Raw genomic sequence first — 14,274 nt, 5'->3', positions numbered from 1 at the left:
TGTAAATGAAGTGTAGTCTTGTACAGTCTCAGATCGACCATTCCTGAGATCTGTAGTTAATTGAAACCCAACCACCAAAGAAAACCGGTATCCATGATATAGTATTCAAATCCGTGTAAAAAGTAACTGACTTTATTAGGACTTGAACGCTGGAACACTATTTGTAACCTCGTTTCTGATATTTTGCGAAGTGTCCAGTTTTTCTGCACAGATATTGTCATTTTATAATAAATTATTGAATTACAGCATGTATCTAGTGTAATTAAGACACATGAAACGTTAAATTACCGCTAAGGCAGCTCGCGCGCGCGCGCGCACACACACACACACAAAATTTCAAACTAAGTCCGTTTTGATGCTCAATTCAAACTAAGTCCGTTTTGATGCTCAAACAGAAATTCTTCAAATAAACTATTTGAGTTGCATTGCATCAAGAAGACTAAGAAAACTCGACCTCGCCTATCTCTAGGTTAGGCATTCTGTACAGTCATCATAGGAAATAAATTTTCCAACAGTACCTGTACCCAGAGCCACCCAGTCAAACGACACAAATACCAAAAATTCAGTAACTTAAAGAGTTGTTAGTTAAATAATTTAGAAAAATGCATCTAGTAATAAAATAAACGAGTACATATTTATAAAATTAATTATTTTCATCTCATTACTGTTTTATTACTTCTTGTGCGAAGTAAAAAAGTCTTGTGATCGCTAAAAATTTTGGTTTTCAGATTTCAACGGAAATATCCATTTTGACCATCCCTGAATCCATTTTGACTAGTTTCGTCGTACGTCTGTATGTACGTACGTAGTATGTATCTCGCGTAACTCAAAAACGATTAGCCGTAGAATGTTGAAATTTTTGATTTAGAACTGTTGTAACATCTAACTGTGCTCTCCCTTTTGACAGCAATCGACTGAACCAAAAGTATCCAAAAAAGCCAAAAATCCAAAAACGTTTGGATTTTGGACTTTTTCATAACTGCAGTAATAAGCCCTCATTGAGAGCTTTTCAACTATAAGTGGTACTTATTTTCATTGGTTCCAGAGTTATAGCCGAATGAAATTTTAATTAATAAAATATTTGCATCTTACAAGGGGAAGGCACATCGGTTCGACTCAAACTTCATCTCCTTTTTTTTTTTAATTTAAATATATTGATTTACTAATAATTATTAACCGCTGATTGTAAAAAAAATTATGATAAATAATAATTCAATAATAACAATAAAAAAATAAAAAATATCAGAATTTATTAATGCAATAAAATTTTATGTACTTTTAATTATAAAAAAAAAAATTGTATATGTAACTTAATACGCGTACAAGGAAGTCATGTGATATCCACATCAGAATTTTTTTTCTTTGATGTTTAATACTTCCGAAGAAATTTCTTCTTTATCAAAAACGTTTTACATACTGAAGGTTAAAGACGTATTGGAAGCGTTAAAGTAATTTTTCAACAGTTAAAAACACAAAAAATAAATTTGACAAATCTCTTTTCTCGTAAATATCTTTTTCCAGTATACGTAAGATCATCATATTATAAGCAACCAAGGAAGAAAAAGTAAAAGTACATAATTTTAAAGGGACCTGAAAAATAACAATTTTAACGTAAGAAACTTCAGGGTTTGAAAACCCTAACCAAAATAGGAAGCATTTAATTGTATTTTTTCACAGCTAGTTTCATAAGTGGTCTACACATAGATAAAATACTGTACCTTTTTATAGTGTGTGTACGAGTATATATATAAAGTTATTTGTATGTGTGTGTGAGAGAGCGCGCGCGTATGATTTAATTAAAAATATGTTTAAAATGTTTAAATAATTCAGAGGTGTTTAGTATCTAGTCACTGATATATAATGAACTATTCTGAGGTTGTTACAATCTCTCGGGATAACGACATAATTTTTTTGTACATTAAATAAAAATTTGTAACTTAAATTAAATAATGCAACATTTTCCTTATCAATTCATTGTGTTAAAATTATATTCGTTCATTAATATTTATATTTCCGTTTTTTTATTGTGCATTATTACAAGAGTAAGGGATTTAAATTTGTTGTAATTTATTTGTAATACTTAAATGTACTAGATAAGTTGTGTTTATTATCTCTAATCTTATCTGCATAATAAGATTTTTGTTTATTGTATTTACTAGTACGTGCTCCTAAATATTCTTAAAAATGTTATGTTTTAACTAGTGTTTGTCATAACAATATAATTTCTTTTACAATTATTCTCTTCACATTTAATTTTATTAACTCCTACCTTAATAAAATTTAAAATAGATATTTTATTATTTTATATAATCTTCGAAAGATCTAAAATCAATTTTATAATTAATTTTTTTTCTAGGGACATCGACTACTAAGAAAGAAAAAAAAATTTGTTTCCTTTCCATAAAAACTCTAGCGGCATATATAGTCTAAAGACTAGTCTTATCATACAGAAATAGACTTGTCCAAGGATAGTAACCCCCCCCCCCCGAAAACACAAGATGGTAAGGTATGAAGGGCCCTTGACATTTAAAAACGCTTAAAATGAATTAAAAACCACTTCAAAACGTTAAAAAACACTTAACCGTTTTCTAACGAAATGTTGTCAAAATAAAATCACGTAACATAATTACATCAATCACAAATAATTTTATAACCGCATATAAACTATGTAATTTCTTCTTAAATTGTATCGCCTAGGTTTACCCTTGGGCCATCTTTTATTCTTTCTTTTTTTCATCTTTGTGAAGGCCTTAATGTTGAACTCCAGGATGTCTGAGGCCTCGAAGATGGATTATTCTGAACTTACGCTGTAAATCATGGAGGATCTCCTCCCGCTGCCTGCATCAGATGATACCGGCTCCGATGTTGCGGTCAGCAATGAGAGTACAGTATGTGGGGAGCAGAAGTGCTCGCCCACTCGTTTAAAAGCATCCATAGTTTCGGAGGCTCCATTGATGGTGTTACGAATTTTTTTTTCTAAGATCTTTACTTCCGGGTTCTCAGGTCCCTGAATGGGGATTTTCTCGATCTGAACTTTGATTTGCGTTGTATTTGACTCAAATTTTCTCTGAGCTTTCAGTTCATTTGGCTTCACGTTAGAACTGGTCAAAGGGCCCAATCCTTGGTGAAGAAGAAATCTTGGTTTTAATAACATCCAATACCTTCTGCAACGGTGTACGATTCGTTTCGTTAACTGGTTTAGTTTTCAATTTCTCGTTAATGATGCGTTCGATCATCTTGACTAATGCTGGTGCCAATTCAGATATTACGACTCCTGCTTTAAAGGAAGCTGTCAGGAGCTGCAGCAGCAACCTGTGCATAAGACGAAGTCTTCGACGATCTGCTAGCCATAATTTTCTTTGCATCGTAGTAGTTGCCCTTCTTCTGTACAGTCTTCACTTCCTGAATTGCTACTTCTTGTAAACTGGACAGTCTCGCAATCTTTCTGAATGTTTTCCATGGCAGTAGACACAAACAGATGTGGATCTCCCTGCACACGAGTCATCAGGGTGCAATGACTCAACACACCCACAGATTTGTTTTCTTGTACGTGGCGGTGCTGTGTATCCAAATTCCTGGCATCCAAAACACCGTAACGGAGTTGGGATGAATGAACGAACATCTAATCGATGAAAACCAGCGTTTACCTTCTCCGACACTTGGGTCGGTTGAAATTTAGGACATGTGACGCTGAGTGTTCAATCTTCGACGAACAACAACGTTTTGTTGATGAAACTCTTCTAAAATTCTTTCTTTGTGCAGTTTAACAAGTCCCTGCACACAATAATACTTTTGAAGTTATTTAAAGTACTGTGTGGGACAACGTCAATGTCAGAGAGTCCCAACTTCTTTGTTTTGAGTAGCCGTGACGACTGTATGTCGTTGATAGTCTCAACAAATAATCCTATCGCAGTCATTCTTGTTTCCACTTCTTCAGCTTCCGTGATGACTCGAGATATCACGAAAGGGCTAATCGTCGAAAAATCACCTTCTTTCTTCTTGATTATTAAATATTTAAAAATCGGTTTGCCACTCTTCGGTCGAAACTTGATCCTCTTTTTCCAAAACTCTGCACGCTTTCTTATCACTGAACTCTACACTTTTTCTCCTCTTTACTTCCGAAGAAACAGGTTCTCCAAGACGAGAGTATTTATGTGGATGTTAAAGTCTCCATAACCAATATATTCACCATCATAATGTCACAATGTGCAAGCGAAGAGATTGTTGGGCGTGCCCCGGATCATTGATCCTGCCTGGGTTACCCTTTCTTTCTTTTTCCTGTTTAACCTCAGGTAATACTGAGGTTTAACCGTTCAGATAATACTTCAGAGGATGATATGTATGGGTGTAAATGAAGTGTAGTCTTGTACATTCTCAGTTCGACCATTCCTGAGATGTGCGGTTAATTGAAATCCAACCATCAAAGAACACCGGTATCCACGATCTAGTATTCAAATCCGCGTAAAAATAACCAACTTTACTAGGACTTGAACGCTGGAACGTTCGACTTCCAAATCAGCTGATTTGTGAAGACGCGTTCACCACTAGACCAACCCCGTGGGTTTGCCTGAGTTACCCTAGTCAGCCGCCCCCTACAGATTTAACCCAGACCGGAGAGTCAGGTACTGCCTGACCCACGATAGACATTCCCGAGCACACGCGTTATCTTACCCATGGGACAATCCCTGTGATTGATTCACACTGGGCCGTACAAGACTTCGGCAGAGAGCAAGCTCATAGCAGCTCATCCTCAACCAGGCTTCACAACCGGGAACAGGGATGAGCACTCCCCTTCCGCACTCCGCCCAGCATTGACAAAACAATCACTGTCATGCCTCCCCCTCCCAAACAGCGAAAACGAGATGCATTGTTTTTTTAAATTTTAATATCTTGATAGTATAATTTAAAGCTACATAAAAAATACTTTTTTCTCTCTTTTAACGTTCTAAAATTATTTATTTTCTTTAAAATATTACAAAGATTTTTAGTTGATATGTATCAAATTAAGTTCTTTAACTCTTTAACTCAACATTAATTTATATGTGTGTAGTTCACGGCTCCATTTTATTTATTGGTAACTTCTATTTAAAAAAAGAAGCCTTAACAACGGGCTCATCCTAAAATACCGCAGTAGTATTATAACATTATATTTTATAATGTTATTAAATACAATAGTACTATAACAGTATTTAAATACCCGTAAATAAAATTATAATTGATGACATTTTTGGTAATATACAATATAGAAATTCATTTAGGGCACGATATAATATTTAGAAAATTAAATACAGCAGTTTTTAATAAAAATTAAACATTTTATAGAAATATAAATTAATAACACATTCGGTACAAACAAAAAATTACATGGTATACGCAATGTAGAGACCATAAAGATATACGTAGAGATCTGAAGATAATTTTTACAAGTTTGTCATCATTATTGCTTAGAACTGGATAGTTATAGATAACTCATATATAGCCTAAGGTCATTCTGATAAGTTTTATCTTCAGAAACTTTTCATTACCGTTTCCTAAATGTAATTAAGTTGATTTGAAAAATTCTTTTGATTTTCTGTATTGAATGATTGTACGTATAAACTAGGATACAAATTAATAAATATATAAATATACTCGTACAAATAAATACTTATTTAAAATTATATTTTGTTTTGGGGATAAAAAAAGAAAACATTGGGGTTAGAAATGTTTTAAAAAAAATCACAACTCAAGAAATAGCTAAAATTGCTCAGGATTTTGAAGGTTTTCGTTGTAAAAGTTTTTGATGTTGTTAGTACGCTAAATTCATGAACGTTATTTAGTTAAATATTGACAAAAACATTTAACGAAATCATGTGTAATGAAAAATAAACGATATAATATTTCTGCTGCGCTTTTTTCTAGTGATTGATGATTAGTTTTAACTTTCTTCTATTCCCTAAAATGGATCTGAAAATTAAAATATTTTAACGATGAAACACGGGTGGAAAAATGTAAAATCCTTAACAAGAATTTATCTATTACACGGTTTGAGTTTTTATTTTCTATGAAATATTCACTTTACAGCACAGAAATAGAATTTTATAATCTATTTCGTGATAAAAAAAGGGTGTTATTTACAGGATTTATTCAATGTGTTGACAATTTAAAATGCAATAACTTAAGAGGATTAGTGAAAAAACTATCAGAAAAATCAGTTCATTTTTCACTTCTTCAAAAAAGTCTGAAATCGGATGTTTGTGGTTTATGATAATAGTAATGCCATTTTTTAAACTGAATGTGTGATTCAGATCGACTTTTATCTACAATAGTTTAGTTATGAAATCTAACAAAACTCATTTCCAGACCGTGGATTATGACGTTGCAGATAACAGAAACCGGAAACTAACTTATGTATGATTAATCTTTACTAAAAATAAAAGTTTCTGATTAAACCAAACTTGAATGTTCAAATTTAGAACAATTTTTATTTTTAAATTAGCAATTAAATACGACAAAACGGATTACAAGCTAACATAAATAATATATTAGTTTTTATCGCATAATAATAAAATAACAAAAAAAAAAAATTAATTCCACTACAGCTCACTTCCATTAATTAGTATAAAATAATTTTATAAGATATTAATAGCAATAGCAGGTCAATTTAAGTTCATTACATAATTTGTGCAGGTGAGGAAGCGATTGATAGATTATAGAAACTGGTGTGTAATATTTATGAAAAAGGAGAAGTTCCGTCAGACTTCAAAAAAAGTGTTATAGTCATGATACCAAAGAAAGCAGGAGCAGATAAATGTGAAGAATATAGAATAATTAGCTAACTAGTCACACATCAAAAATCTTAACTAGAATTCTATACAGAAGAATTGAGAGGAGAGTGGAAGACGTGTTAGGAGAAGACCAATTTGGTTTCAGGAAAAGTATAGGGACAAGGGAAGTAATTTTAGGTCTCAGATTAATAGTGAAAGGAAGATTACAGAAAAACGAACCAACATACTTGCCATTTATAGACCTAGAAAAGGCATTCGATAACGTGGAATGGAATAAAATGTTCAGCATTTAAAAAAAATTAGAGTTCAAATATAGAAATAGAAGAACGATTGCTAACATTTACTGGAACCAAACAGCAACAGTAATAATTGAAGAACTTAAGAAAGAAGCCGTAATAAGAAAAGTCAGCATTTAAAAAAAATTAGAGTTCAAATATAGAAATAGAAGAACGATTGCTAACATTTACAGGAACCAAACAGCAACAGTAATAATTGAAGAACTTAAGAAAGAAGCCGTAATAACAAAGGGAGTCCGACAAGGATGTTCCCTATCTCCGTTACTTTTTAATCTTTACATGGAACTAGCAGTTAATGATGTTAAAGAACAATTTAGATTCGGAGTAACAGTGCAAGGTGAAAAGATAAAGATGCTACGATTTGCTGATGATATAGTAATTCTAGCCGAGACTAAAGAAACAATGAACGGCATGGATGAAGTCCTACGCAAGAACTACCGCATGAAAATAAACAAAAACAAAATGAAAGTAATGAAATGTAGTAGAAATAACAAAGATGGACCACTGAATGTGAAAATAGGAGGAGAAAAGATTATGGAGGTAGAAGAATTTTGTTATTTGGGAAGTAGAATTACTAAAGATGGATAAAGCAGGAGCCACATAAAATGCCGAATAGCACAGGCGAAACGAGTCTTCAGTCAGAAATATAATTTGTTTAGATCAAAAATTAATTTAAATGTCAGGAAAAGAGTTTTGAAAGTATACGTTTGGAGCGTCGCTTTATATGGAAGTGAAACTTGGACGATCGGAGTATCTGAGAAGAAAAGATTAGAAGCTTTTGAAATACGGTGCTACAGGAGAATGTTAAAAATCAAATGGGTGGATAAAGTGACAAATGAAAAGGTGTTGCGGCAAATAGATGAAGAAAGAAGCATTTGGAAAAATATAGCTAAAAGAAGCCACATATTAATTAGGGCATCCTGGAATAGTCGCTTTAATGTTGGAGAGACAGGTAGAATGAAAAAATTGTGTAGGCAGGCTAAAACAAATTGTTAGGGATGTAGGATGTAGAGGGTATACCGAAATGAAACGACTAGCACTAGATAGGGAATCTTGGAGAGCTGCATCAAGACAGTCAAATGACTTAAGACAAAAAAAAAAAACATAATTAAAAATAAATAAATAAATTTATTATTAAACTATTAATCAATTTTATTTTAATAATGAAATATAAAATCAAGAGATTATTTTAATAACTTCCTGAACAGTGGCGACTCTTAGCTAAAATTAGTGGGGATGTTGCTCCATAACATTTTTTTCTGGGCCTTTTCAAGGCCACGGTTAAATAAAAGAACCGAAAAAAATGAATCAAATAGAATTGCTGAAAGCAAAATAATAATCTAATTCTACATTCTACCACATTCAAGAACATGGTACACGGTTTTTAAGCCCAACATACACGGAGTAAAAAAAAAACTACTTTCCACCAGCACACCAGGGTTGGCACTGCAGGAGCGACATTGCTCTCTCTCTCTCTCTCTCTCCGTTGCAGCTTCGAGTGCAGTTCCTATGTGCGCATGCGCACAACAGCCAAACACCACACCACTGGAACTGTGAAGCGCACAGTTTTAAAGTTCCATACAAAGATTTTTGTAGCTTTTTCATAAACTGGGGGATGGCTACTGACATTAAGCTTAAGGATTATATATTGTACAAGTATAAAGAAAGAATTAAAGAAAAAACGGACTCATTATATTAAATGTTATCGATAATATCAAGCGGAAATAGGGGGTGCTGCAGTTCCAAAGTGCCTATACGCGAGCCGTCACTTTTCCTGAAACAAATTCGAATAGGCTACTGTATTTCCATTTTATAAGTAAACTCTTAATGATTAATGCAATATAAAACCGTAAGATATTTATTTTTATATAGAAACAATGATTTTATTATAGATGGTTAGAAAAAATATGAAATGTTTTTGTTACTGGGTATGCATAATACCCACCCAAGCGTAATGCGAGTATGGTAGCTAAGATAGTAGGAACAGAGCTACAATTTAAGAATTTTTTCCTGCTAGTGGTCATTTTAAAGATAGGACTGCAGTCCCCGTTTTGTGCATTGAAGAATGGAAGTGCTATCATATCAGCCGATCTCTGTGGCAGAATAATAGTGTCCGGAAATTCATCTCAAAATTCCGGATTCAAGTCTCGGTCAGGCACGGTATTTTTTTCCAATCGGTACGAAATTCATTATCATCCATCAGTAATCATTACATAGAATGTCAACTTCTTGTTGTAAAAATAAATAAATATTATTTAGTTATAACTACTATAGCCTAGTACCAATATTTTCTAGAATTTTATTTTGTTATAACTAGTGTAACATGGATTAAAAAATCCACGATAATCATGTCTGTATTTTATTAACTGCCGATGATCAGATATTTTGTTAACTGATTTGAAAGAATCAGACTCTTTGGTTGAATTCTTTTTACTAACGATGTATTTTACATATCCAGAAAATTATTTTAACTGTACGAGTTAAGGAGTCTTCAAGAAGGTTATGAGAAATCTGATTACATGGTTTTAGGCATATCAAGTTCAGATCTTTTAAACAGATCTCATAAAAATAAAGTATGTAGTAAACACAACCTATCTTAGCATTATTTCAACATATCATGACTCAAATGAAACAACAACCATTCTGTTAAATTTGTTGAAAAATTCTGTTTATTATGTTAAAAGTTTTAACAAGGAAAAGATCGTGTGAAGTTGGAATTCCATTCAGTGAAGTTATTTAAAAAGGAAAATATTAAAAAAATTAGTGAAGAGTTGTATGCTTTACGTATTATTTTCTAAACAATTAATGCAAAAATAAAATTTAAAAGAAGATTTAATTCTGGAGGTGTTACAAAGTATTCTGAGGTGTGAGATTACGAAGAGATAATGTGATGAGTAGGAATCATTAGATCTGTCACCGAGGACATTACAAAATTGATAGTTGTATGTTAATATACTTTATATTGACCACAAAGTCTGCTTCCATGATATAACACAAACATTTACTGACACCCATCTGATAAGGCCGTACTTTTTGAAGGAAGTGTTTAACAGGATACCATACTTTAATATGCTTCAAAATTATTTTATTTCTTGGCTTTGATCGATCGATGTGAAATTAACTGCCATTTTACAGCAACATTCCTCCAACTCAATATGTTCTTTATTCTCAATCGGTAATAACTTTATAAATGAACATTTTGAAGGGCGGTGGATTAGTAGGAGCCCCAAAATTCAGTGGCTGCTTAAAAGTCCAGATTTAACAACCTCTGTCAACTCTCTTTGAAACATAATCAAAGAAATAATCACCCATTTGCGACTACGAAACGTTAATAAGCTAAAAAGTGTTATTAGAGACTGGTTTTACAATTTTAATCGTTCAACATGGAAGATATTGTCTAACGCACTAGATAAAACTGAAAACATACAACGGAGGAGCACATATAGATGTAATTTAAATAAGTTTTATGAGTAAAAATATTAAGTAAACTAATGACAAACAATTAATGTTTATTTATTTGTATGGAAAGAGACTTCATAGCCACTCTGTAGAAAGATCTCTAATAGGCTATTTTAGAAAATGTACGAATGGCTTCCAGATGAAATAAGAAAGCTTGAGAAGCCAACATAACTTTGAAATTGAGGTATTAATATCCAAACGAGACAATGGAGAAGATTCATGGAATGACAATAGACTAATAGTGTATAAACTGGGACAGAAAAGCGATATGCTATCTAATAGCCCCCAATAAAATATATATATTAATGATTTACATCTCTATCAGTCAGCAAATTAACAATTTTATAGTAGAGAATTGCTTACAATTTTATCATTTACAGATTCACTAAAATAAATATTAATTAAAATAATTAAATATTCAACAGGTTGTAAAAAATACTTTTTATTTTTAATTTCGAATGTAGATTTCATTCTTCTTGAATGAAAAATTCCTCTTCTTGCTTATTCTGGATTCTACAAATATTAAAAAAAATTTTTGACTGGGATTCCATCTTTTTTCAAAATATTATTTTCTTTCTAACATTACGTTCTATTTAAGTTTAAACAAAATTAATCCCAATATAGCTTTAAATATTTTTTTTTCCATTTTTCTGATCTGTGATAATCCAGTTCTTAATTATACAAAATTATGTCCTCATTAAAATAGTCGATTATTTCTTTTTTTTAAATAAAAATTGATCTTTTCACCATAATCAAGAGCAGTCCTCATTGAATTGGTGTACACATATGAGAAGGTACAGAAACTGGAGTTAATTTGAAATAAGGGTAAACAAAAATAATGAACACAAGCTGGAGGGAGTCATGGCTTCATCTATTGATACTAGTACCAATGCTGCTTGTTAAATCCCATGATTTCAATGTTTACAATACAATTATTCCAAATAACAAAAAAAAATATTTCAATAATTTTTATTTAAATTCTTTGATATGCTTGATCGATATTTGTATTAATTTTTTTTAAATAATGCTTTGTTTTTTTTTTAAATAAAACTATTAAAAGTAAGTATTAAGTAGAAAGTTTTTCTTTATAAGTATTCTATTATTTTTTTTTTCAAATTTCTTCATATTGTTTTTATATTTTTATATCAAAATAGAAGTAGTAAATTGATATCGGTGCAAACTAAACTAAAAGAAGTATCAGTAAAACAACATATAAACAGTAAATTAAAAACTGTAACGGTAATAATAAATTAAAAAATAAAACTTGTAAAAATGAGTTCACAATTACATTCTGTAAATAAATAACAACAGTATGGTAAAATGTCTATTGTACCAAATAAATATAATACAGAGTGTCCCATATAAAACGCAACCCAACCTTATATTGGTAGGTATTGAAATAATAAAAAGGCATGTGTAAATGTAAATGTAATTTTTATTATTACCATCCATTACCTTACATTTAGAGTAAATTTTGGAAGTGGCCGCCATCTTCTTGAATACAAGCTTCAATTCTTTTTACAGCGTTTCTTGCAACTTTTTTTCAAAGTTTGTTGCTGGATATTTAATACAGCTTGTTCAATATTGACTTTCAATTGTTCAAGTGTTCGTGGTTTATTGCTGTAGGCTTTTTCTTTGAGGTAACCCCATAAAAAAACAATCCGCCGCAGTCAAATCTGTAGATCTTGGTGGCCACAAGCCTCGACCGATAACACGATTACCAAAGAATTCCTCAACGAAATCAGAAGTTGAACCTGCGTAGTGCGATGTCGCACCGTCATGTTGTAGCCAGCAGTGTCTGTCTTCCTCTTCCAAGAGTGCGATGAACTGAAATAAAATATCTTGATATCGTTCTGCATTAATGGTGTACTCGAAAAAAATAGGACCGATTATTTTCTCCCGCGATATCGCGCACCACACGCCCGACTTCTGCGGGTGTAATTGTTTTTCGTGATAAACGTGGGGATTTTCAGCACTCCAAATTCTACTGTTTTGGCTGTTTACGTAGCCATCCAAATGAAACCGTGCTTCATCTGTGAAAAATAACGAATCCGTAACATTAATTCCCTCACGCAGAAATCGACGGAACCGTTGACAATATTGTAGCCGTTTTTCTTTGTCGGGCTCAAGAAGTCGATGAACCGTTTGAATGCGATAAGGTCGTAATTGTAATTGTTTGGTCGTCCGATGAACAGTCGATTTAGACAAATTAATTTCAGCAAACAAACGTCTGATCGATTGATTTGGCGAGGCGAGTAATCGGTCTTTGATTTCAGTGACTGTATCTGTATTCAACACCGACGCAGATCTTTTGTGTTCCTTGTTATTAACAGAACCGGTCTCTCTAAATTTTGCAACTAACCTTAATACTGATGTTTTGTTAGGATCTGGTTTATCCGGGTACTTATGGCGAAACAAATCTTGCACTGCAACCGCTGATTTCGTACTGAAGTACGACTCAACAATGAAAACACGTTCATCTAGCGAAAACACCATCAGTCTCTAGCAATACACTGAACGTTATGATTGCATTGTTGTTTCTATCGGTAGTGTTCTACTGCGTCGCCGCGATGTTCAGATGTTGAACGAGTCCATTTCAGTAACGAGTAAGGGAGTAAGTTTGACTTTTGAAATTTCATGGATGAGTGATTGATGGGTTGCGTTTTATATGGGACACCCTATTTTAATTAAATTGCATTAACGTAAAAATTCATTACACGAGTTAGTATTTTCAAATAAAATAGTATAATTAATACCAAAATATATAAAAAAATTTTAATTCTAAAAATTAAACGAAATAAACACTAGGAAAAGTTATGAAACTCTGGTTACTGAGAGCTTCATCCTTAGCTTAACTGATTATTACTTAGATGATAAATTAACTGAAACATTATGTAAATGTGGAAGAAAAAATTATTCTACTACGAATAAAAATTTGAAATCAGGACTTGGATGAATGTATCTCCCCACATCCTTGACCAATGCAACCAAAATTAAATCACATCAATGACCAATATTTAAATGCCATAGTATAAATTTCATAAAAATCAATTCATCTAGTCTGAATATTTCAAACAAAACAATACAAACAGTAAAAAAAAAAATAGACTTGTCCCTTAACTCTGAATTATATTGCCCAAATACATAATCAAAGTGATAGGCTATACTAACAAAATGGAATCAATTTATTACACAAGATTGTAACTTTTAAATCCAGACATTTAAAAAAAAGGAAAAAGGTTTTTCCCCTCCACTCCTTTAAGGGGATTTGAATGAGACCATCTTAGATACATAAGAAGCATTAAATTATGAAAAAAAAATTACATAATATTTTATTAATATTTTGAAATACAGTATGGATAAGATACACATTGCCCTGCCCTCTGACCAGAAATAAATGACATCAATGCTTCATATACATTGAACATACATATACGTACGGCATATGCATGTTTTACATACATCTTCTGGGATTTTTTAATATTAAAATTATGTTTTTTAGTTAGAGGGGTGAACGATTTACAAAGATCCTGACATGTGAATCTAACTCGATTAGCATAATTTCCCTAATACTAGTATACTATACAGCTAATATAGACAGAAAAAAAAAATATATATATAAGAAAATTACATTGAATTTTTCATAATTCTCATACCTTAAAATGTAAAGAAAGATTAATTTCACTCCCAAATTCCACGGTGCCAGTGAAAGTAATGCGGTACCTTTTCTTTAAAAAATTAGTACAAAAATT

At 32.0% G+C, this 14,274-nt stretch overlaps 1 protein-coding gene across 1 annotated transcript in view; it reads right to left on the bottom strand.

Moving 5' to 3' along the window:
- The window catches only part of Swip-1 (EF-hand domain-containing protein D2 homolog Swip-1), a 298,599-nt gene that overhangs the window by 32,790 nt on the left and 251,535 nt on the right, over nt 1-14,274 (bottom strand). The gene's annotated exons all lie outside the window — the stretch shown is intronic.

This window comes from Lycorma delicatula, chromosome 1 (genome assembly GCF_047948215.1).
Source record: "Lycorma delicatula isolate Av1 chromosome 1, ASM4794821v1, whole genome shotgun sequence".
Classification (NCBI taxonomy): domain Eukaryota; kingdom Metazoa; phylum Arthropoda; class Insecta; order Hemiptera; family Fulgoridae; genus Lycorma; species Lycorma delicatula.
Note: the sequence above shows the minus strand (reverse complement) of the source record. Positions and strands in the feature narration are given on the sequence as shown.